The 22,523-nt window shown below is 76.2% G+C and overlaps 12 non-coding genes across 12 annotated transcripts; all 12 read left to right on the top strand.

The window, feature by feature from the left end:
- Positions 1–1,134: 1,134 nt before the first annotated feature.
- LOC140597083 (5S ribosomal RNA) lies at positions 1,135–1,253 on the top strand. The gene has a single exon (XR_011998950.1). It is a non-coding gene; the product is annotated as a 5S ribosomal RNA (ribosomal RNA).
- Positions 1,254–2,923: 1,670 nt separating this feature from the next.
- On the top strand, positions 2,924–3,042 carry LOC140597082 (5S ribosomal RNA). The gene has a single exon (XR_011998949.1). It is a non-coding gene; the product is annotated as a 5S ribosomal RNA (ribosomal RNA).
- A 1,665-nt stretch (positions 3,043–4,707) lies between these two features.
- On the top strand, positions 4,708–4,826 carry LOC140597080 (5S ribosomal RNA). Its single transcript, XR_011998947.1, has one exon. It is a non-coding gene; the product is annotated as a 5S ribosomal RNA (ribosomal RNA).
- Positions 4,827–6,494: 1,668 nt separating this feature from the next.
- On the top strand, positions 6,495–6,613 carry LOC140597079 (5S ribosomal RNA). The gene has a single exon (XR_011998946.1). It is a non-coding gene; the product is annotated as a 5S ribosomal RNA (ribosomal RNA).
- Positions 6,614–8,279: 1,666 nt separating this feature from the next.
- Positions 8,280–8,398, top strand: LOC140597078 (5S ribosomal RNA). Its single transcript, XR_011998945.1, has one exon. It is a non-coding gene; the product is annotated as a 5S ribosomal RNA (ribosomal RNA).
- Positions 8,399–10,072: 1,674 nt separating this feature from the next.
- LOC140597077 (5S ribosomal RNA) lies at positions 10,073–10,191 on the top strand. The gene has a single exon (XR_011998944.1). It is a non-coding gene; the product is annotated as a 5S ribosomal RNA (ribosomal RNA).
- Positions 10,192–11,859: 1,668 nt separating this feature from the next.
- Positions 11,860–11,978, top strand: LOC140597076 (5S ribosomal RNA). Its single transcript, XR_011998943.1, has one exon. It is a non-coding gene; the product is annotated as a 5S ribosomal RNA (ribosomal RNA).
- Positions 11,979–13,658: 1,680 nt separating this feature from the next.
- On the top strand, positions 13,659–13,777 carry LOC140597075 (5S ribosomal RNA). Its single transcript, XR_011998942.1, has one exon. It is a non-coding gene; the product is annotated as a 5S ribosomal RNA (ribosomal RNA).
- A 1,664-nt stretch (positions 13,778–15,441) lies between these two features.
- LOC140597074 (5S ribosomal RNA) lies at positions 15,442–15,560 on the top strand. The gene has a single exon (XR_011998941.1). It is a non-coding gene; the product is annotated as a 5S ribosomal RNA (ribosomal RNA).
- Positions 15,561–17,208: 1,648 nt separating this feature from the next.
- LOC140597073 (5S ribosomal RNA) lies at positions 17,209–17,327 on the top strand. The gene has a single exon (XR_011998940.1). It is a non-coding gene; the product is annotated as a 5S ribosomal RNA (ribosomal RNA).
- A 1,663-nt stretch (positions 17,328–18,990) lies between these two features.
- On the top strand, positions 18,991–19,109 carry LOC140597072 (5S ribosomal RNA). Its single transcript, XR_011998939.1, has one exon. It is a non-coding gene; the product is annotated as a 5S ribosomal RNA (ribosomal RNA).
- A 1,677-nt stretch (positions 19,110–20,786) lies between these two features.
- On the top strand, positions 20,787–20,905 carry LOC140597071 (5S ribosomal RNA). Its single transcript, XR_011998938.1, has one exon. It is a non-coding gene; the product is annotated as a 5S ribosomal RNA (ribosomal RNA).
- Positions 20,906–22,523: the final 1,618 nt, after the last annotated feature.

The raw sequence follows: 22,523 nt of genomic DNA, 5'->3' as shown, positions 1-22,523 counted from the left end.
CCGCCCCAATCTCCGCCCCCAGGCCCGCCCCCAGCCCCTAGCAATTCCCTGGCACCGCCCCCAGCCTCCAAGCCACCCAGCCACCCGCAACCCCCCCCACCTTCGGCCCGGGCCCGCCTGCACCTTCTCTCCGAAGGACATGCCCTGCCTCCCCCGCGGACCACCGTCCCTTCGGCCCTCAGCCACGACGTCCACGCTCCGCGGGCCCGGGACACCAGATGGCCCGACCGCCCGGGGCCTCAGGCCCCGTTGGCACCGGGCTGCGCGCTCCGCGGCCCCGCAACAGCCAAGGCCACAGCGACGCGGGGGCGGCCGGCACCCATGCCGAAAAGGGCCGCGCGCAACACAGCAAGAGACACAAGAGAGACTCGCTCCGCGCCTGGGCGTGGGCGCCGCGCACGCAACACAGGCACACGGTCCCGCGGCGGTTCGGCTGATGGGCAGGAATGGGGGCAGAACGGCATCCCTGACACCGTGGCTGCAGGGCCCGCGGCTGCCAGGGCTCCTAAGGCAGCTCCAGGGCCTGCGCCCCTCCGGCGGGGTGGCTGCCTCGCCCCCACAGGCCTTGTGGCCCAGCTCCGAGTGCCCGTGTCCCTCCGTCTGTGTGTGTGTGTGTGTGTGTGTCTGTCTGTCTGTCGTGGGCACCTGTGTCTGTGTCCCTGCCTGTCCGAGGATGGGGTCCGGCGGCGCGGGCGGCCCCGGCTTGGCTTTGAGCCAGGCCGGCTGAAGAACAGGAGAGGCCAGGGGTCGTCCGGAGCCGGCCGGCGCCGGCCCGCGGCACCCCCCCAGCCAGTGAGCGGTCCGAGGTGGGGCGGCGTGCCATCCGGGGAGCCGAGCGGCGGCGACGCGCCCGCCAGGCCGGGGACGGGAGCGCGCCCGGGCTCCGGCGACAGCCTCCGCTCCGGGGTGCGGGAGGCGTCTTGGCCCCCACCCCCCCCGCCCGGCCCGGGGCAGGCGCCCTCCGCCACCCCGGGCGCGGCGCGGGAGGCGGTCAGTCAATCAATCAGTCGGGCCGGCAGGCGAGCATGCAGGCGGGCTGGCGCGATCGGGCGGGCGGAGGGCTGAGGAGCGGCGGGCGCCTGGCCCGGAGAGGCGCAGAGCAGGCTCTTGGGGCGCCCAGCGGCAGCCGCGGACGTCTACGGCCATACCACCCTGAACGCGCCCGATCTCGTCTGATCTCGGAAGCTAAGCAGGGTCGGGCCTGGTTAGTACTTGGATGGGAGACCGCCTGGGAATACCGGGTGCTGTAGGCTTTTTTTCCTCGGCCTTTTGCCTGCCTTCCTGTCTGTCCCTTGGCCGCCAACGCCCCCTCGACCAACGCGGCGGCGGCGGCGGCGGCGGCGGCGGCGGCGGCGGCGGCGCGCGCCGGCGCCCCCCTCCGGGCGACCCGTGGCATGGCCCCCGCCCCGCCGGAAGCACCGCAGGGCGCCGCGGAGCACCGAGGGCGCCGGCTGCACGGGCAGGAGGCCACACACATGCACCACCTCCTCTTCCTCTCAAGCCCTTCACCCTCGCAGCCCGCCCTTCAAGCACACCCACCCACGTCCTAGCCGGCCGCGCGTCCCAGGGCGCCGCGGGGGCCCGAAGGCGGCCGACGGAGGGGACGGGGCGACAGCAGGAACCTCGGGGCCGGGGCGGGGAGGGGGCGGTCGCTGGGGGGAGCCGGGCGGGGGCTGGATCCCGTCTCCGCAGGCCTGCGAGCCCCTCCGGGGGGCCGGGGCGGGGCTTTGGGGGCCGGGGCCGGGGCGGGGCTTTGGGGGCCGGGGCCGGGGCCGGGGCCCTCCTCGCCCCGCCCCAATCTCCGCCCCCAGGCCCGCCCCCAGCCCCTAGCAATTCCCTGGCACCGCCCCCAGCCTCCAAGCCACCCAGCCACCCGCAACCCCCCCCACCTTCGGCCCGGGCCCGCCTGCACCTTCTCTCCGAAGGACATGCCCTGCCTCCCCCGCGGACCACCGTCCCTTCGGCCCTCAGCCACGACGTCCACGCTCCGCGGGCCCGGGACACCAGATGGCCCGACCGCCCGGGGCCTCAGGCCCCGTTGGCACCGGGCTGCGCGCTCCGCGGCCCCGCAACAGCCAAGGCCACAGCGACGCGGGGGCGGCCGGCACCCATGCCGAAAAGGGCCGCGCGCAACACAGCAAGAGACACAAGAGAGACTCGCTCCGCGCCTGGGCGTGGGCGCCGCGCACGCAACACAGGCACACGGTCCCGCGGCGGTTCGGCTGATGGGCAGGAATGGGGGCAGAACGGCATCCCTGACACCGTGGCTGCAGGGCCCGCGGCTGCCAGGGCTCCTAAGGCAGCTCCAGGGCCTGCGCCCCTCCGGCGGGGTGGCTGCCTCGCCCCCACAGGCCTTGTGGCCCAGCTCCGAGTGCCCGTGTCCCTCCGTCTGTGTGTGTGTGTGTGTGTGTGTCTGTCTGTCTGTCGTGGGCACCTGTGTCTGTGTCCCTGCCTGTCCGAGGATGGGGTCCGGCGGCGCGGGCGGCCCCGGCTTGGCTTTGAGCCAGGCCGGCTGAAGAACAGGAGAGGCCAGGGGTCGTCCGGAGCCGGCCGGCGCCGGCCCGCGGCACCCCCCCAGCCAGTGAGCGGTCCGAGGTGGGGCGGCGTGCCATCCGGGGAGCCGAGCGGCGGCGACGCGCCCGCCAGGCCGGGGACGGGAGCGCGCCCGGGCTCCGGCGACAGCCTCCGCTCCGGGGTGCGGGAGGCGTCTTGGCCCCCACCCCCCCCGCCCGGCCCGGGGCAGGCGCCCTCCGCCACCCCGGGCGCGGCGCGGGAGGCGGTCAGTCAATCAATCAGTCGGGCCGGCAGGCGAGCATGCAGGCGGGCTGGCGCGATCGGGCGGGCGGAGGGCTGAGGAGCGGCGGGCGCCTGGCCCGGAGAGGCGCAGAGCAGGCTCTTGGGGCGCCCAGCGGCAGCCGCGGACGTCTACGGCCATACCACCCTGAACGCGCCCGATCTCGTCTGATCTCGGAAGCTAAGCAGGGTCGGGCCTGGTTAGTACTTGGATGGGAGACCGCCTGGGAATACCGGGTGCTGTAGGCTTTTTTTCCTCGGCCTTTTGCCTGCCTTCCTGTCTGTCCCTTGGCCGCCAACGCCCCCTCGACCAACGCGGCGGCGGCGGCGGCGGCGGCGGCGGCGGCGGCGGCGGCGGCGGCGCCCCCTCCGGGCGACCCGTGGCATGGCCCCCGCCCCGCCGGAAGCACCGCAGGGCGCCGCGGAGCACCGAGGGCGCCGGCTGCACGGGCAGGAGGCCACACACATGCACCACCTCCTCTTCCTCTCAAGCCCTTCACCCTCGCAGCCCGCCCTTCAAGCACACCCACCCACGTCCTAGCCGGCCGCGCGTCCCAGGGCGCCGCGGGGGCCCGAAGGCGGCCGACGGAGGGGACGGGGCGACAGCAGGAACCTCGGGGCCGGGGCGGGGAGGGGGCGGTCGCTGGGGGGAGCCGGGCGGGGGCTGGATCCCGTCTCCGCAGGCCTGCGAGCCCCTCCGGGGGGCCGGGGCGGGGCTTTGGGGGCCGGGGCCGGGGCGGGGCTTTGGGGGCCGGGGCCGGGGCCGGGGCCCTCCTCGCCCCGCCCCAATCTCCGCCCCCAGGCCCGCCCCCAGCCCCTAGCAATTCCCTGGCACCGCCCCCAGCCTCCAAGCCACCCAGCCACCCGCAACCCCCCCCACCTTCGGCCCGGGCCCGCCTGCACCTTCTCTCCGAAGGACATGCCCTGCCTCCCCCGCGGACCACCGTCCCTTCGGCCCTCAGCCACGACGTCCACGCTCCGCGGGCCCGGGACACCAGATGGCCCGACCGCCCGGGGCCTCAGGCCCCGTTGGCACCGGGCTGCGCGCTCCGCGGCCCCGCAACAGCCAAGGCCACAGCGACGCGGGGGCGGCCGGCACCCATGCCGAAAAGGGCCGCGCGCAACACAGCAAGAGACACAAGAGAGACTCGCTCCGCGCCTGGGCGTGGGCGCCGCGCACGCAACACAGGCACACGGTCCCGCGGCGGTTCGGCTGATGGGCAGGAATGGGGGCAGAACGGCATCCCTGACACCGTGGCTGCAGGGCCCGCGGCTGCCAGGGCTCCTAAGGCAGCTCCAGGGCCTGCGCCCCTCCGGCGGGGTGGCTGCCTCGCCCCCACAGGCCTTGTGGCCCAGCTCCGAGTGCCCGTGTCCCTCCGTCTGTGTGTGTGTGTGTGTGTGTGTCTGTCTGTCTGTCGTGGGCACCTGTGTCTGTGTCCCTGCCTGTCCGAGGATGGGGTCCGGCGGCGCGGGCGGCCCCGGCTTGGCTTTGAGCCAGGCCGGCTGAAGAACAGGAGAGGCCAGGGGTCGTCCGGAGCCGGCCGGCGCCGGCCCGCGGCACCCCCCCAGCCAGTGAGCGGTCCGAGGTGGGGCGGCGTGCCATCCGGGGAGCCGAGCGGCGGCGACGCGCCCGCCAGGCCGGGGACGGGAGCGCGCCCGGGCTCCGGCGACAGCCTCCGCTCCGGGGTGCGGGAGGCGTCTTGGCCCCCACCCCCCCCGCCCGGCCCGGGGCAGGCGCCCTCCGCCACCCCGGGCGCGGCGCGGGAGGCGGTCAGTCAATCAATCAGTCGGGCCGGCAGGCGAGCATGCAGGCGGGCTGGCGCGATCGGGCGGGCGGAGGGCTGAGGAGCGGCGGGCGCCTGGCCCGGAGAGGCGCAGAGCAGGCTCTTGGGGCGCCCAGCGGCAGCCGCGGACGTCTACGGCCATACCACCCTGAACGCGCCCGATCTCGTCTGATCTCGGAAGCTAAGCAGGGTCGGGCCTGGTTAGTACTTGGATGGGAGACCGCCTGGGAATACCGGGTGCTGTAGGCTTTTTTTCCTCGGCCTTTTGCCTGCCTTCCTGTCTGTCCCTTGGCCGCCAACGCCCCCTCGACCAACGCGGCGGCGGCGGCGGCGGCGGCGGCGGCGGCGGCGGCGGCGGCGGCGCCCCCCTCCGGGCGACCCGTGGCATGGCCCCCGCCCCGCCGGAAGCACCGCAGGGCGCCGCGGAGCACCGAGGGCGCCGGCTGCACGGGCAGGAGGCCACACACATGCACCACCTCCTCTTCCTCTCAAGCCCTTCACCCTCGCAGCCCGCCCTTCAAGCACACCCACCCACGTCCTAGCCGGCCGCGCGTCCCAGGGCGCCGCGGGGGCCCGAAGGCGGCCGACGGAGGGGACGGGGCGACAGCAGGAACCTCGGGGCCGGGGCGGGGAGGGGGCGGTCGCTGGGGGGAGCCGGGCGGGGGCTGGATCCCGTCTCCGCAGGCCTGCGAGCCCCTCCGGGGGGCCGGGGCGGGGCTTTGGGGGCCGGGGCCGGGGCGGGGCTTTGGGGGCCGGGGCCGGGGCCGGGGCCCTCCTCTCGCCCCGCCCCAATCTCCGCCCCCAGGCCCGCCCCCAGCCCCTAGCAATTCCCTGGCACCGCCCCCAGCCTCCAAGCCACCCAGCCACCCGCAACCCCCCCCACCTTCGGCCCGGGCCCGCCTGCACCTTCTCTCCGAAGGACATGCCCTGCCTCCCCCGCGGACCACCGTCCCTTCGGCCCTCAGCCACGACGTCCACGCTCCGCGGGCCCGGGACACCAGATGGCCCGACCGCCCGGGGCCTCAGGCCCCGTTGGCACCGGGCTGCGCGCTCCGCGGCCCCGCAACAGCCAAGGCCACAGCGACGCGGGGGCGGCCGGCACCCATGCCGAAAAGGGCCGCGCGCAACACAGCAAGAGACACAAGAGAGACTCGCTCCGCGCCTGGGCGTGGGCGCCGCGCACGCAACACAGGCACACGGTCCCGCGGCGGTTCGGCTGATGGGCAGGAATGGGGGCAGAACGGCATCCCTGACACCGTGGCTGCAGGGCCCGCGGCTGCCAGGGCTCCTAAGGCAGCTCCAGGGCCTGCGCCCCTCCGGCGGGGTGGCTGCCTCGCCCCCACAGGCCTTGTGGCCCAGCTCCGAGTGCCCGTGTCCCTCCGTCTGTGTGTGTGTGTGTGTGTGTGTCTGTCTGTCTGTCGTGGGCACCTGTGTCTGTGTCCCTGCCTGTCCGAGGATGGGGTCCGGCGGCGCGGGCGGCCCCGGCTTGGCTTTGAGCCAGGCCGGCTGAAGAACAGGAGAGGCCAGGGGTCGTCCGGAGCCGGCCGGCGCCGGCCCGCGGCACCCCCCCAGCCAGTGAGCGGTCCGAGGTGGGGCGGCGTGCCATCCGGGGAGCCGAGCGGCGGCGACGCGCCCGCCAGGCCGGGGACGGGAGCGCGCCCGGGCTCCGGCGACAGCCTCCGCTCCGGGGTGCGGGAGGCGTCTTGGCCCCCACCCCCCCCGCCCGGCCCGGGGCAGGCGCCCTCCGCCACCCCGGGCGCGGCGCGGGAGGCGGTCAGTCAATCAATCAGTCGGGCCGGCAGGCGAGCATGCAGGCGGGCTGGCGCGATCGGGCGGGCGGAGGGCTGAGGAGCGGCGGGCGCCTGGCCCGGAGAGGCGCAGAGCAGGCTCTTGGGGCGCCCAGCGGCAGCCGCGGACGTCTACGGCCATACCACCCTGAACGCGCCCGATCTCGTCTGATCTCGGAAGCTAAGCAGGGTCGGGCCTGGTTAGTACTTGGATGGGAGACCGCCTGGGAATACCGGGTGCTGTAGGCTTTTTTTCCTCGGCCTTTTGCCTGCCTTCCTGTCTGTCCCTTGGCCGCCAACGCCCCCTCGACCAACGCGGCGGCGGCGGCGGCGGCGGCGGCGGCGGCGGCGGCGGCGGCGGCGCCCCCCTCCGGGCGACCCGTGGCATGGCCCCCGCCCCGCCGGAAGCACCGCAGGGCGCCGCGGAGCACCGAGGGCGCCGGCTGCACGGGCAGGAGGCCACACACATGCACCACCTCCTCTTCCTCTCAAGCCCTTCACCCTCGCAGCCCGCCCTTCAAGCACACCCACCCACGTCCTAGCCGGCCGCGCGTCCCAGGGCGCCGCGGGGGCCCGAAGGCGGCCGACGGAGGGGACGGGGCGACAGCAGGAACCTCGGGGCCGGGGCGGGGAGGGGGCGGTCGCTGGGGGGAGCCGGGCGGGGGCTGGATCCCGTCTCCGCAGGCCTGCGAGCCCCTCCGGGGGGCCGGGGCGGGGCTTTGGGGGCCGGGGCCGGGGCGGGGCTTTGGGGGCCGGGGCCGGGGCCGGGGCCCTCCTCGCCCCGCCCCAATCTCCGCCCCCAGGCCCGCCCCCAGCCCCTAGCAATTCCCTGGCACCGCCCCCAGCCTCCAAGCCACCCAGCCACCCGCAACCCCCCCCACCTTCGGCCCGGGCCCGCCTGCACCTTCTCTCCGAAGGACATGCCCTGCCTCCCCCGCGGACCACCGTCCCTTCGGCCCTCAGCCACGACGTCCACGCTCCGCGGGCCCGGGACACCAGATGGCCCGACCGCCCGGGGCCTCAGGCCCCGTTGGCACCGGGCTGCGCGCTCCGCGGCCCCGCAACAGCCAAGGCCACAGCGACGCGGGGGCGGCCGGCACCCATGCCGAAAAGGGCCGCGCGCAACACAGCAAGAGACACAAGAGAGACTCGCTCCGCGCCTGGGCGTGGGCGCCGCGCACGCAACACAGGCACACGGTCCCGCGGCGGTTCGGCTGATGGGCAGGAATGGGGGCAGAACGGCATCCCTGACACCGTGGCTGCAGGGCCCGCGGCTGCCAGGGCTCCTAAGGCAGCTCCAGGGCCTGCGCCCCTCCGGCGGGGTGGCTGCCTCGCCCCCACAGGCCTTGTGGCCCAGCTCCGAGTGCCCGTGTCCCTCCGTCTGTGTGTGTGTGTGTGTGTGTGTCTGTCTGTCTGTCGTGGGCACCTGTGTCTGTGTCCCTGCCTGTCCGAGGATGGGGTCCGGCGGCGCGGGCGGCCCCGGCTTGGCTTTGAGCCAGGCCGGCTGAAGAACAGGAGAGGCCAGGGGTCGTCCGGAGCCGGCCGGCGCCGGCCCGCGGCACCCCCCCAGCCAGTGAGCGGTCCGAGGTGGGGCGGCGTGCCATCCGGGGAGCCGAGCGGCGGCGACGCGCCCGCCAGGCCGGGGACGGGAGCGCGCCCGGGCTCCGGCGACAGCCTCCGCTCCGGGGTGCGGGAGGCGTCTTGGCCCCCACCCCCCCCGCCCGGCCCGGGGCAGGCGCCCTCCGCCACCCCGGGCGCGGCGCGGGAGGCGGTCAGTCAATCAATCAGTCGGGCCGGCAGGCGAGCATGCAGGCGGGCTGGCGCGATCGGGCGGGCGGAGGGCTGAGGAGCGGCGGGCGCCTGGCCCGGAGAGGCGCAGAGCAGGCTCTTGGGGCGCCCAGCGGCAGCCGCGGACGTCTACGGCCATACCACCCTGAACGCGCCCGATCTCGTCTGATCTCGGAAGCTAAGCAGGGTCGGGCCTGGTTAGTACTTGGATGGGAGACCGCCTGGGAATACCGGGTGCTGTAGGCTTTTTTTCCTCGGCCTTTTGCCTGCCTTCCTGTCTGTCCCTTGGCCGCCAACGCCCCCTCGACCAACGCGGCGGCGGCGGCGGCGGCGGCGGCGGCGGCGGCGGCGGCGGCGGCGCCCCCCTCCGGGCGACCCGTGGCATGGCCCCCGCCCCGCCGGAAGCACCGCAGGGCGCCGCGGAGCACCGAGGGCGCCGGCTGCACGGGCAGGAGGCCACACACATGCACCACCTCCTCTTCCTCTCAAGCCCTTCACCCTCGCAGCCCGCCCTTCAAGCACACCCACCCACGTCCTAGCCGGCCGCGCGTCCCAGGGCGCCCGAAGGCGGCCGACGGAGGGGACGGGGCGACAGCAGGAACCTCGGGGCCGGGGCGGGGAGGGGGCGGTCGCTGGGGGGAGCCGGGCGGGGGCTGGATCCCGTCTCCGCAGGCCTGCGAGCCCCTCCGGGGGGCCGGGGCGGGGCTTTGGGGGCCGGGGCCGGGGCGGGGCTTTGGGGGCCGGGGCCGGGGCCGGGGCCGGGCCCGCCTGCGGGCCCTCCTCGCCCCGCCCCAATCTCCGCCCCCAGGCCCGCCCCCAGCCCCTAGCAATTCCCTGGCACCGCCCCCAGCCTCCAAGCCACCCAGCCACCCGCAACCCCCCCCACCTTCGGCCCGGGCCCGCCTGCACCTTCTCTCCGAAGGACATGCCCTGCCTCCCCCGCGGACCACCGTCCCTTCGGCCCTCAGCCACGACGTCCACGCTCCGCGGGCCCGGGACACCAGATGGCCCGACCGCCCGGGGCCTCAGGCCCCGTTGGCACCGGGCTGCGCGCTCCGCGGCCCCGCAACAGCCAAGGCCACAGCGACGCGGGGGCGGCCGGCACCCATGCCGAAAAGGGCCGCGCGCAACACAGCAAGAGACACAAGAGAGACTCGCTCCGCGCCTGGGCGTGGGCGCCGCGCACGCAACACAGGCACACGGTCCCGCGGCGGTTCGGCTGATGGGCAGGAATGGGGGCAGAACGGCATCCCTGACACCGTGGCTGCAGGGCCCGCGGCTGCCAGGGCTCCTAAGGCAGCTCCAGGGCCTGCGCCCCTCCGGCGGGGTGGCTGCCTCGCCCCCACAGGCCTTGTGGCCCAGCTCCGAGTGCCCGTGTCCCTCCGTCTGTGTGTGTGTGTGTGTGTGTGTCTGTCTGTCTGTCGTGGGCACCTGTGTCTGTGTCCCTGCCTGTCCGAGGATGGGGTCCGGCGGCGCGGGCGGCCCCGGCTTGGCTTTGAGCCAGGCCGGCTGAAGAACAGGAGAGGCCAGGGGTCGTCCGGAGCCGGCCGGCGCCGGCCCGCGGCACCCCCCCAGCCAGTGAGCGGTCCGAGGTGGGGCGGCGTGCCATCCGGGGAGCCGAGCGGCGGCGACGCGCCCGCCAGGCCGGGGACGGGAGCGCGCCCGGGCTCCGGCGACAGCCTCCGCTCCGGGGTGCGGGAGGCGTCTTGGCCCCCACCCCCCCCGCCCGGCCCGGGGCAGGCGCCCTCCGCCACCCCGGGCGCGGCGCGGGAGGCGGTCAGTCAATCAATCAGTCGGGCCGGCAGGCGAGCATGCAGGCGGGCTGGCGCGATCGGGCGGGCGGAGGGCTGAGGAGCGGCGGGCGCCTGGCCCGGAGAGGCGCAGAGCAGGCTCTTGGGGCGCCCAGCGGCAGCCGCGGACGTCTACGGCCATACCACCCTGAACGCGCCCGATCTCGTCTGATCTCGGAAGCTAAGCAGGGTCGGGCCTGGTTAGTACTTGGATGGGAGACCGCCTGGGAATACCGGGTGCTGTAGGCTTTTTTTCCTCGGCCTTTTGCCTGCCTTCCTGTCTGTCCCTTGGCCGCCAACGCCCCCTCGACCAACGCGGCGGCGGCGGCGGCGGCGGCGGCGGCGGCGGCGGCGGCGGCGGCGCCCCCCTCCGGGCGACCCGTGGCATGGCCCCCGCCCCGCCGGAAGCACCGCAGGGCGCCGCGGAGCACCGAGGGCGCCGGCTGCACGGGCAGGAGGCCACACACATGCACCACCTCCTCTTCCTCTCAAGCCCTTCACCCTCGCAGCCCGCCCTTCAAGCACACCCACCCACGTCCTAGCCGGCCGCGCGTCCCAGGGCGCCGCGGGGGCCCGAAGGCGGCCGACGGAGGGGACGGGGCGACAGCAGGAACCTCGGGGCCGGGGCGGGGAGGGGGCGGTCGCTGGGGGGAGCCGGGCGGGGGCTGGATCCCGTCTCCGCAGGCCTGCGAGCCCCTCCGGGGGGCCGGGGCGGGGCTTTGGGGGCCGGGGCCGGGGCGGGGCTTTGGGGGCCGGGGCCGGGGCCGGGGCCCTCCTCGCCCCGCCCCAATCTCCGCCCCCAGGCCCGCCCCCAGCCCCTAGCAATTCCCTGGCACCGCCCCCAGCCTCCAAGCCACCCAGCCACCCGCAACCCCCCCCACCTTCGGCCCGGGCCCGCCTGCACCTTCTCTCCGAAGGACATGCCCTGCCTCCCCCGCGGACCACCGTCCCTTCGGCCCTCAGCCACGACGTCCACGCTCCGCGGGCCCGGGACACCAGATGGCCCGACCGCCCGGGGCCTCAGGCCCCGTTGGCACCGGGCTGCGCGCTCCGCGGCCCCGCAACAGCCAAGGCCACAGCGACGCGGGGGCGGCCGGCACCCATGCCGAAAAGGGCCGCGCGCAACACAGCAAGAGAGACACAAGAGAGACTCGCTCCGCGCCTGGGCGTGGGCGCCGCGCACGCAACACAGGCACACGGTCCCGCGGCGGTTCGGCTGATGGGCAGGAATGGGGGCAGAACGGCATCCCTGACACCGTGGCTGCAGGGCCCGCGGCTGCCAGGGCTCCTAAGGCAGCTCCAGGGCCTGCGCCCCTCCGGCGGGGTGGCTGCCTCGCCCCCACAGGCCTTGTGGCCCAGCTCCGAGTGCCCGTGTCCCTCCGTCTGTGTGTGTGTGTGTGTGTGTGTCTGTCTGTCTGTCGTGGGCACCTGTGTCTGTGTCCCTGCCTGTCCGAGGATGGGGTCCGGCGGCGCGGGCGGCCCCGGCTTGGCTTTGAGCCAGGCCGGCTGAAGAACAGGAGAGGCCAGGGGTCGTCCGGAGCCGGCCGGCGCCGGCCCGCGGCACCCCCCCAGCCAGTGAGCGGTCCGAGGTGGGGCGGCGTGCCATCCGGGGAGCCGAGCGGCGGCGACGCGCCCGCCAGGCCGGGGACGGGAGCGCGCCCGGGCTCCGGCGACAGCCTCCGCTCCGGGGTGCGGGAGGCGTCTTGGCCCCCACCCCCCCCGCCCGGCCCGGGGCAGGCGCCCTCCGCCACCCCGGGCGCGGCGCGGGAGGCGGTCAGTCAATCAATCAGTCGGGCCGGCAGGCGAGCATGCAGGCGGGCTGGCGCGATCGGGCGGGCGGAGGGCTGAGGAGCGGCGGGCGCCTGGCCCGGAGAGGCGCAGAGCAGGCTCTTGGGGCGCCCAGCGGCAGCCGCGGACGTCTACGGCCATACCACCCTGAACGCGCCCGATCTCGTCTGATCTCGGAAGCTAAGCAGGGTCGGGCCTGGTTAGTACTTGGATGGGAGACCGCCTGGGAATACCGGGTGCTGTAGGCTTTTTTTCCTCGGCCTTTTGCCTGCCTTCCTGTCTGTCCCTTGGCCGCCAACGCCCCCTCGACCAACGCGGCGGCGGCGGCGGCGGCGGCGGCGGCGGCGGCGGCGGCGGCGGCGGCCCCCCTCCGGGCGACCCGTGGCATGGCCCCCGCCCCGCCGGAAGCACCGCAGGGCGCCGCGGAGCACCGAGGGCGCCGGCTGCACGGGCAGGAGGCCACACACATGCACCACCTCCTCTTCCTCTCAAGCCCTTCACCCTCGCAGCCCGCCCTTCAAGCACACCCACCCACGTCCTAGCCGGCCGCGCGTCCCAGGGCGCCGCGGGGGCCCGAAGGCGGCCGACGGAGGGGACGGGGCGACAGCAGGAACCTCGGGGCCGGGGCGGGGAGGGGGCGGTCGCTGGGGGGAGCCGGGCGGGGGCTGGATCCCGTCTCCGCAGGCCTGCGAGCCCCTCCGGGGGGCCGGGGCGGGGCTTTGGGGGCCGGGGCCGGGGCGGGGCTTTGGGGGCCGGGGCCGGGGCCGGGGCCGGGCCCGCCTGCGGGCCCTCCTCGCCCCGCCCCAATCTCCGCCCCCAGGCCCGCCCCCAGCCCCTAGCAATTCCCTGGCACCGCCCCCAGCCTCCAAGCCACCCAGCCACCCGCAACCCCCCCCACCTTCGGCCCGGGCCCGCCTGCACCTTCTCTCCGAAGGACATGCCCTGCCTCCCCCGCGGACCACCGTCCCTTCGGCCCTCAGCCACGACGTCCACGCTCCGCGGGCCCGGGACACCAGATGGCCCGACCGCCCGGGGCCTCAGGCCCCGTTGGCACCGGGCTGCGCGCTCCGCGGCCCCGCAACAGCCAAGGCCACAGCGACGCGGGGGCGGCCGGCACCCATGCCGAAAAGGGCCGCGCGCAACACAGCAAGAGACACAAGAGAGACTCGCTCCGCGCCTGGGCGTGGGCGCCGCGCACGCAACACAGGCACACGGTCCCGCGGCGGTTCGGCTGATGGGCAGGAATGGGGGCAGAACGGCATCCCTGACACCGTGGCTGCAGGGCCCGCGGCTGCCAGGGCTCCTAAGGCAGCTCCAGGGCCTGCGCCCCTCCGGCGGGGTGGCTGCCTCGCCCCCACAGGCCTTGTGGCCCAGCTCCGAGTGCCCGTGTCCCTCCGTCTGTGTGTGTGTGTGTGTGTGTGTCTGTCTGTCGTGGGCACCTGTGTCTGTGTCCCTGCCTGTCCGAGGATGGGGTCCGGCGGCGCGGGCGGCCCCGGCTTGGCTTTGAGCCAGGCCGGCTGAAGAACAGGAGAGGCCAGGGGTCGTCCGGAGCCGGCCGGCGCCGGCCCGCGGCACCCCCCCAGCCAGTGAGCGGTCCGAGGTGGGGCGGCGTGCCATCCGGGGAGCCGAGCGGCGGCGACGCGCCCGCCAGGCCGGGGACGGGAGCGCGCCCGGGCTCCGGCGACAGCCTCCGCTCCGGGGTGCGGGAGGCGTCTTGGCCCCCACCCCCCCCGCCCGGCCCGGGGCAGGCGCCCTCCGCCACCCCGGGCGCGGCGCGGGAGGCGGTCAGTCAATCAATCAGTCGGGCCGGCAGGCGAGCATGCAGGCGGGCTGGCGCGATCGGGCGGGCGGAGGGCTGAGGAGCGGCGGGCGCCTGGCCCGGAGAGGCGCAGAGCAGGCTCTTGGGGCGCCCAGCGGCAGCCGCGGACGTCTACGGCCATACCACCCTGAACGCGCCCGATCTCGTCTGATCTCGGAAGCTAAGCAGGGTCGGGCCTGGTTAGTACTTGGATGGGAGACCGCCTGGGAATACCGGGTGCTGTAGGCTTTTTTTCCTCGGCCTTTTGCCTGCCTTCCTGTCTGTCCCTTGGCCGCCAACGCCCCCTCGACCAACGCGGCGGCGGCGGCGGCGGCGGCGGCGGCGGCGGCGGCGGCGGCGGCGGCCCCCTCCGGGCGACCCGTGGCATGGCCCCCGCCCCGCCGGAAGCACCGCAGGGCGCCGCGGAGCACCGAGGGCGCCGGCTGCACGGGCAGGAGGCCACACACATGCACCACCTCCTCTTCCTCTCAAGCCCTTCACCCTCGCAGCCCGCCCTTCAAGCACACCCACCCACGTCCTAGCCGGCCGCGCGTCCCAGGGCGCCGCGGGGGCCCGAAGGCGGCCGACGGAGGGGACGGGGCGACAGCAGGAACCTCGGGGCCGGGGCGGGGAGGGGGCGGTCGCTGGGGGGAGCCGGGCGGGGGCTGGATCCCGTCTCCGCAGGCCTGCGAGCCCCTCCGGGGGGCCGGGGCGGGGCTTTGGGGGCCGGGGCCGGGGCGGGGCTTTGGGGGCCGGGGCCGGGGCCGGGGCCCTCCTCGCCCCGCCCCAATCTCCGCCCCCAGGCCCGCCCCCAGCCCCTAGCAATTCCCTGGCACCGCCCCCAGCCTCCAAGCCACCCAGCCACCCGCAACCCCCCCCACCTTCGGCCCGGGCCCGCCTGCACCTTCTCTCCGAAGGACATGCCCTGCCTCCCCCGCGGACCACCGTCCCTTCGGCCCTCAGCCACGACGTCCACGCTCCGCGGGCCCGGGACACCAGATGGCCCGACCGCCCGGGGCCTCAGGCCCCGTTGGCACCGGGCTGCGCGCTCCGCGGCCCCGCAACAGCCAAGGCCACAGCGACGCGGGGGCGGCCGGCACCCATGCCGAAAAGGGCCGCGCGCAACACAGCAAGAGACACAAGAGAGACTCGCTCCGCGCCTGGGCGTGGGCGCCGCGCACGCAACACAGGCACACGGTCCCGCGGCGGTTCGGCTGATGGGCAGGAATGGGGGCAGAACGGCATCCCTGACACCGTGGCTGCAGGGCCCGCGGCTGCCAGGGCTCCTAAGGCAGCTCCAGGGCCTGCGCCCCTCCGGCGGGGTGGCTGCCTCGCCCCCACAGGCCTTGTGGCCCAGCTCCGAGTGCCCGTGTCCCTCCGTCTGTGTGTGTGTGTGTGTGTGTCTGTCTGTCTGTCGTGGGCACCTGTGTCTGTGTCCCTGCCTGTCCGAGGATGGGGTCCGGCGGCGCGGGCGGCCCCGGCTTGGCTTTGAGCCAGGCCGGCTGAAGAACAGGAGAGGCCAGGGGTCGTCCGGAGCCGGCCGGCGCCGGCCCGCGGCACCCCCCCAGCCAGTGAGCGGTCCGAGGTGGGGCGGCGTGCCATCCGGGGAGCCGAGCGGCGGCGACGCGCCCGCCAGGCCGGGGACGGGAGCGCGCCCGGGCTCCGGCGACAGCCTCCGCTCCGGGGTGCGGGAGGCGTCTTGGCCCCCACCCCCCCCGCCCGGCCCGGGGCAGGCGCCCTCCGCCACCCCGGGCGCGGCGCGGGAGGCGGTCAGTCAATCAATCAGTCGGGCCGGCAGGCGAGCATGCAGGCGGGCTGGCGCGATCGGGCGGGCGGAGGGCTGAGGAGCGGCGGGCGCCTGGCCCGGAGAGGCGCAGAGCAGGCTCTTGGGGCGCCCAGCGGCAGCCGCGGACGTCTACGGCCATACCACCCTGAACGCGCCCGATCTCGTCTGATCTCGGAAGCTAAGCAGGGTCGGGCCTGGTTAGTACTTGGATGGGAGACCGCCTGGGAATACCGGGTGCTGTAGGCTTTTTTTCCTCGGCCTTTTGCCTGCCTTCCTGTCTGTCCCTTGGCCGCCAACGCCCCCTCGACCAACGCGGCGGCGGCGGCGGCGGCGGCGGCGGCGGCGCCCCCCTCCGGGCGACCCGTGGCATGGCCCCCGCCCCGCCGGAAGCACCGCAGGGCGCCGCGGAGCACCGAGGGCGCCGGCTGCACGGGCAGGAGGCCACACACATGCACCACCTCCTCTTCCTCTCAAGCCCTTCACCCTCGCAGCCCGCCCTTCAAGCACACCCACCCACGTCCTAGCCGGCCGCGCGTCCCAGGGCGCCGCGGGGGCCCGAAGGCGGCCGACGGAGGGGACGGGGCGACAGCAGGAACCTCGGGGCCGGGGCGGGGAGGGGGCGGTCGCTGGGGGGAGCCGGGCGGGGGCTGGATCCCGTCTCCGCAGGCCTGCGAGCCCCTCCGGGGGGCCGGGGCGGGGCTTTGGGGGCCGGGGCCGGGGCGGGGCTTTGGGGGCCGGGGCCGGGGCCGGGGCCCTCCTCGCCCCGCCCCAATCTCCGCCCCCAGGCCCGCCCCCAGCCCCTAGCAATTCCCTGGCACCGCCCCCAGCCTCCAAGCCACCCAGCCACCCGCAACCCCCCCCACCTTCGGCCCGGGCCCGCCTGCACCTTCTCTCCGAAGGACATGCCCTGCCTCCCCCGCGGACCACCGTCCCTTCGGCCCTCAGCCACGACGTCCACGCTCCGCGGGCCCGGGACACCAGATGGCCCGACCGCCCGGGGCCTCAGGCCCCGTTGGCACCGGGCTGCGCGCTCCGCGGCCCCGCAACAGCCAAGGCCACAGCGACGCGGGGGCGGCCGGCACCCATGCCGAAAAGGGCCGCGCGCAACACAGCAAGAGACACAAGAGAGACTCGCTCCGCGCCTGGGCGTGGGCGCCGCGCACGCAACACAGGCACACGGTCCCGCGGCGGTTCGGCTGATGGGCAGGAATGGGGGCAGAACGGCATCCCTGACACCGTGGCTGCAGGGCCCGCGGCTGCCAGGGCTCCTAAGGCAGCTCCAGGGCCTGCGCCCCTCCGGCGGGGTGGCTGCCTCGCCCCCACAGGCCTTGTGGCCCAGCTCCGAGTGCCCGTGTCCCTCCGTCTGTGTGTGTGTGTGTGTGTGTCTGTCTGTCTGTCGTGGGCACCTGTGTCTGTGTCCCTGCCTGTCCGAGGATGGGGTCCGGCGGCGCGGGCGGCCCCGGCTTGGCTTTGAGCCAGGCCGGCTGAAGAACAGGAGAGGCCAGGGGTCGTCCGGAGCCGGCCGGCGCCGGCCCGCGGCACCCCCCCAGCCAGTGAGCGGTCCGAGGTGGGGCGGCGTGCCATCCGGGGAGCCGAGCGGCGGCGACGCGCCCGCCAGGCCGGGGACGGGAGCGCGCCCGGGCTCCGGCGACAGCCTCCGCTCCGGGGTGCGGGAGGCGTCTTGGCCCCCACCCCCCCGCCCGGCCCGGGGCAGGCGCCCTCCGCCACCCCGGGCGCGGCGCGGGAGGCGGTCAGTCAATCAATCAGTCGGGCCGGCAGGCGAGCATGCAGGCGGGCTGGCGCGATCGGGCGGGCGGAGGGCTGAGGAGCGGCGGGCGCCTGGCCCGGAGAGGCGCAGAGCAGGCTCTTGGGGCGCCCAGCGGCAGCCGCGGACGTCTACGGCCATACCACCCTGAACGCGCCCGATCTCGTCTGATCTCGGAAGCTAAGCAGGGTCGGGCCTGGTTAGTACTTGGATGGGAGACCGCCTGGGAATACCGGGTGCTGTAGGCTTTTTTTCCTCGGCCTTTTGCCTGCCTTCCTGTCTGTCCCTTGGCCGCCAACGCCCCCTCGACCAACGCGGCGGCGGCGGCGGCGGCGGCGGCGGCGCCCCCCTCCGGGCGACCCGTGGCATGGCCCCCGCCCCGCCGGAAGCACCGCAGGGCGCCGCGGAGCACCGAGGGCGCCGGCTGCACGGGCAGGAGGCCACACACATGCACCACCTCCTCTTCCTCTCAAGCCCTTCACCCTCGCAGCCCGCGCTTCAAGCACACCCACCCACGTCCTAGCCGGCCGCGCGTCCCAGGGCGCCGCGGGGGCCCGAAGGCGGCCGACGGAGGGGACGGGGCGACAGCAGGAACCTCGGGGCCGGGGCGGGGAGGGGGCGGTCGCTGGGGGGAGCCGGGCGGGGGCTGGATCCCGTCTCCGCAGGCCTGCGAGCCCCTCCGGGGGGCCGGGGCGGGGCTTTGGGGGCCGGGGCCGGGGCGGGGCTTTGGGGGCCGGGGCCGGGGCCGGGGCCGGGCCCGCCTGCGGGCCCTCCTCGCCCCGCCCCAATCTCCGCCCCCAGGCCCGCCCCCAGCCCCTAGCAATTCCCTGGCACCGCCCCCAGCCTCCAAGCCACCCAGCCACCCGCAACCCCCCCCACCTTCGGCCCGGGCCCGCCTGCACCTTCTCTCCGAAGGACATGCCCTGCCTCCCCCGCGGACCACCGTCCCTTCGGCCCTCAGCCACGACGTCCACGCTCCGCGGGCCCGGGACACCAGATGGCCCGACCGCCCGGGGCCTCAGGCCCCGTTGGCACCGGGCTGCGCGCTCCGCGGCCCCGCAACAGCCAAGGCCACAGCGACGCGGGGGCGGCCGGCACCCATGCCGAAAAGGGCCGCGCGCAACACAGCAAGAGACACAAGAGAGACTCGCTCCGCGCCTGGGCGTGGGCGCCGCGCACGCAACACAGGCACACGGTCCCGCGGCGGTTCGGCTGATGGGCAGGAATGGGGGCAGAACGGCATCCCTGACACCGTGGCTGCAGGGCCCGCGGCTGCCAGGGCTCCTAAGGCAGCTCCAGGGCCTGCGCCCCTCCGGCGGGGTGGCTGCCTCGCCCCCACAGGCCTTGTGGCCCAGCTCCGAGTGCCCGTGTCCCTCCGTCTGTGTGTGTGTGTGTGTGTGTCTGTCTGTCTGTCGTGGGCACCTGTGTCTGTGTCCCTGCCTGTCCGAGGATGGGGTCCGGCGGCGCGGGCGGCCCCGGCTTGGCTTTGAGCCAGGCCGGCTGAAGAACAGGAGAGGCCAGGGGTCGTCCGGAGCCGGCCGGCGCCGGCCCGCGGCACCCCCCCAGCCAGTGAGCGGTCCGAGGTGGGGCGGCGTGCCATCCGGGGAGCCGAGCGGCGGCGACGCGCCCGCCAGGCCGGGGACGGGAGCGCGCCCGGGCTCCGGCGACAGCCTCCGCTCCGGGGTGCGGGAGGCGTCTTGGCCCCCACCCCCCCCGCCCGGCCCGGGGCAGGCGCCCTCCGCCACCCCGGGCGCGGCGCGGGAGGCGGTCAGTCAATCAATCAGTCGGGCCGGCAGGCGAGCATGCAGGCGGGCTGGCGCGATCGGGCGGGCGGAGGGCTGAGGAGCGGCGGGCGCCTGGCCCGGAGAGGCGCAGAGCAGGCTCTTGGGGCGCCCAGCGGCAGCCGCGGACGTCTACGGCCATACCACCCTGAACGCGCCCGATCTCGTCTGATCTCGGAAGCTAAGCAGGGTCGGGCCTGGTTAGTACTTGGATGGGAGACCGCCTGGGAATACCGGGTGCTGTAGGCTTTTTTTCCTCGGCCTTTTGCCTGCCTTCCTGTCTGTCCCTTGGCCGCCAACGCCCCCTCGACCAACGCGGCGGCGGCGGCGGCGGCGGCGGCGGCGGCGGCGGCGGCGCCCCCCTCCGGGCGACCCGTGGCATGGCCCCCGCCCCGCCGGAAGCACCGCAGGGCGCCGCGGAGCACCGAGGGCGCCGGCTGCACGGGCAGGAGGCCACACACATGCACCACCTCCTCTTCCTCTCAAGCCCTTCACCCTCGCAGCCCGCCCTTCAAGCACACCCACCCACGTCCTAGCCGGCCGCGCGTCCCAGGGCGCCGCGGGGGCCCGAAGGCGGCCGACGGAGGGGACGGGGCGACAGCAGGAACCTCGGGGCCGGGGCGGGGAGGGGGCGGTCGCTGGGGGGAGCCGGGCGGGGGCTGGATCCCGTCTCCGCAGGCCTGCGAGCCCCTCCGGGGGGCCGGGGCGGGGCTTTGGGGGCCGGGGCCGGGGCGGGGCTTTGGGGGCCGGGGCCGGGGCCGGGGCCGGGCCCGCCTGCGGGCCCTCCTCGCCCCGCCCCAATCTCCGCCCCCAGGCCCGCCCCCAGCCCCTAGCAATTCCCTGGCACCGCCCCCAGCCTCCAAGCCACCCAGCCACCCGCAACCCCCCCCACCTTCGGCCCGGGCCCGCCTGCACCTTCTCTCCGAAGGACATGCCCTGCCTCCCCCGCGGACCACCGTCCCTTCGGCCCTCAGCCACGACGTCCACGCTCCGCGGGCCCGGGACACCAGATGGCCCGACCGCCCGGGGCCTCAGGCCCCGTTGGCACCAGGCTGCGCGCTCCGCGGCCCCGCAACAGCCAAGGCCACAGCGACGCGGGGGCGGCCGGCACCCATGCCGAAAAGGGCCGCGCGCAACACAGCAAGAGACACAAGAGAGACTCGCTCCGCGCCTGGGCGTGGGCGCCGCGCACGCAACACAGGCACACGGTCCCGCGGCGGTTCGGCTGATGGGCAGGAATGGGGGCAGAACGGCATCCCTGACACCGTGGCTGCAGGGCCCGCGGCTGCCAGGGCTCCTAAGGCAGCTCCAGGGCCTGCGCCCCTCCGGCGGGGTGGCTGCCTCGCCCCCACAGGCCTTGTGGCCCAGCTCCGAGTGCCCGTGTCCCTCCGTCTGTGTGTGTGTGTGTGTGTGTGTCTGTCTGTCTGTCGTGGGCACCTGTGTCTGTGTCCCTGCCTGTCCGAGGATGGGGTCCGGCGGGGCGGGCGGCCCCGGCTTGGCTTTGAGCCAGGCCGGCTGAAGAACAGGAGAGGCCAGGGGTCGTCCGGAGCCGGCCGGCGCCGGCCCGCGGCACCCCCCCAGCCAGTGAGCGGTCCGAGGTGGGGCGGCGTGCCATCCGGGGAGCCGAGCGGCGGCGACGCGCCCGCCAGGCCGGGGACGGGAGCGCGCCCGGGCTCCGGCGACAGCCTCCGCTCCGGGGTGCGGGAGGCGTCTTGGCCCCCACCCCCCCCGCCCGGCCCGGGGCAGGCGCCCTCCGCCACCCCGGGCGCGGCGCGGGAGGCGGTCAGTCAATCAATCAGTCGGGCCGGCAGGCGAGCATGCAGGCGGGCTGGCGCGATCGGGCGGGCGGAGGGCTGAGGAGCGGCGGGCGCCTGGCCCGGAGAGGCGCAGAGCAGGCTCTTGGGGCGCCCAGCGGCAGCCGCGGACGTCTACGGCCATACCACCCTGAACGCGCCCGATCTCGTCTGATCTCGGAAGCTAAGCAGGGTCGGGCCTGGTTAGTACTTGGATGGGAGACCGCCTGGGAATACCGGGTGCTGTAGGCTTTTTTTCCTCGGCCTTTTGCCTGCCTTCCTGTCTGTCCCTTGGCCGCCAACGCCCCCTCGACCAACGCGGCGGCGGCGGCGGCGGCGGCGGCGGCGCCCCCCTCCGGGCGACCCGTGGCATGGCCCCCGCCCCGCCGGAAGCACCGCAGGGCGCCGCGGAGCACCGAGGGCGCCGGCTGCACGGGCAGGAGGCCACACACATGCACCACCTCCTCTTCCTCTCAAGCCCTTCACCCTCGCAGCCCGCCCTTCAAGCACACCCACCCACGTCCTAGCCGGCCGCGCGTCCCAGGGCGCCGCGGGGGCCCGAAGGCGGCCGACGGAGGGGACGGGGCGACAGCAGGAACCTCGGGGCCGGGGCGGGGAGGGGGCGGTCGCTGGGGGGAGCCGGGCGGGGGCTGGATCCCGTCTCCGCAGGCCTGCGAGCCCCTCCGGGGGGCCGGGGCGGGGCTTTGGGGGCCGGGGCCGGGGCGGGGCTTTGGGGGCCGGGGCCGGGGCCGGGGCCGGGCCCGCCTGCGGGCCCTCCTCGCCCCGCCCCAATCTCCGCCCCCAGGCCCGCCCCCAGCCCCTAGCAATTCCCTGGCACCGCCCCCAGCCTCCAAGCCACCCAGCCACCCGCAACCCCCCCCACCTTCGGCCCGGGCCCGCCTGCACCTTCTCTCCGAAGGACATGCCCTGCCTCCCCCGCGGACCACCGTCCCTTCGGCCCTCAGCCACGACGTCCACGCTCCGCGGGCCCGGGACACCAGATGGCCCGACCGCCCGGGGCCTCAGGCCCCGTTGGCACCGGGCTGCGCGCTCCGCGGCCCCGCAACAGCCAAGGCCACAGCGACGCGGGGGCGGCCGGCACCCATGCCGAAAAGGGCCGCGCGCAACACAGCAAGAGACACAAGAGAGACTCGCTCCGCGCCTGGGCGTGGGCGCCGCGCACGCAACACAGGCACACGGTCCCGCGGCGGTTCGGCTGATGGGCAGGAATGGGGGCAGAACGGCATCCCTGACACCGTGGCTGCAGGGCCCGCGGCTGCCAGGGCTCCTAAGGCAGCTCCAGGGCCTGCGCCCCTCCGGCGGGGTGGCTGCCTCGCCCCCACAGGCCTTGTGGCCCAGCTCCGAGTGCCCGTGTCCCTCCGTCTGTGTGTGTGTGTGTGTGTGTCTGTCTGTCTGTCGTGGGCACCTGTGTCTGTGTCCCTGCCTGTCCGAGGATGGGGTCCGGCGGCGCGGGCGGCCCCGGCTTGGCTTTGAGCCAGGCCGGCTGAAGAACAGGAGAGGCCAGGGGTCGTCCGGAGCCGGCCGGCGCCGGCCCGCGGCACCCCCCCAGCCAGTGAGCGGTCCGAGGTGGGGCGGCGTGCCATCCGGGGAGCCGAGCGGCGGCGACGCGCCCGCCAGGCCGGGGACGGGAGCGCGCCCGGGCTCCGGCGACAGCCTCCGCTCCGGGGTGCGGGAGGCGTCTTGGCCCCCACCCCCCCCGCCCGGCCCGGGGCAGGCGCCCTCCGCCACCCCGGGCGCGGCGCGGGAGGCGGTCAGTCAATCAATCAGTCGGGCCGGCAGGCGAGCATGCAGGCGGGCTGGCGCGATCGGGCGGGCGGAGGGCTGAGGAGCGGCGGGCGCCTGGCCCGGA

Source organism: Vulpes vulpes, unplaced genomic scaffold (assembly GCF_048418805.1).
Source record: "Vulpes vulpes isolate BD-2025 unplaced genomic scaffold, VulVul3 u000000748, whole genome shotgun sequence".
NCBI classification, from domain to species: domain Eukaryota; kingdom Metazoa; phylum Chordata; class Mammalia; order Carnivora; family Canidae; genus Vulpes; species Vulpes vulpes.
Note: the sequence above shows the minus strand (reverse complement) of the source record. Positions and strands in the feature narration are given on the sequence as shown.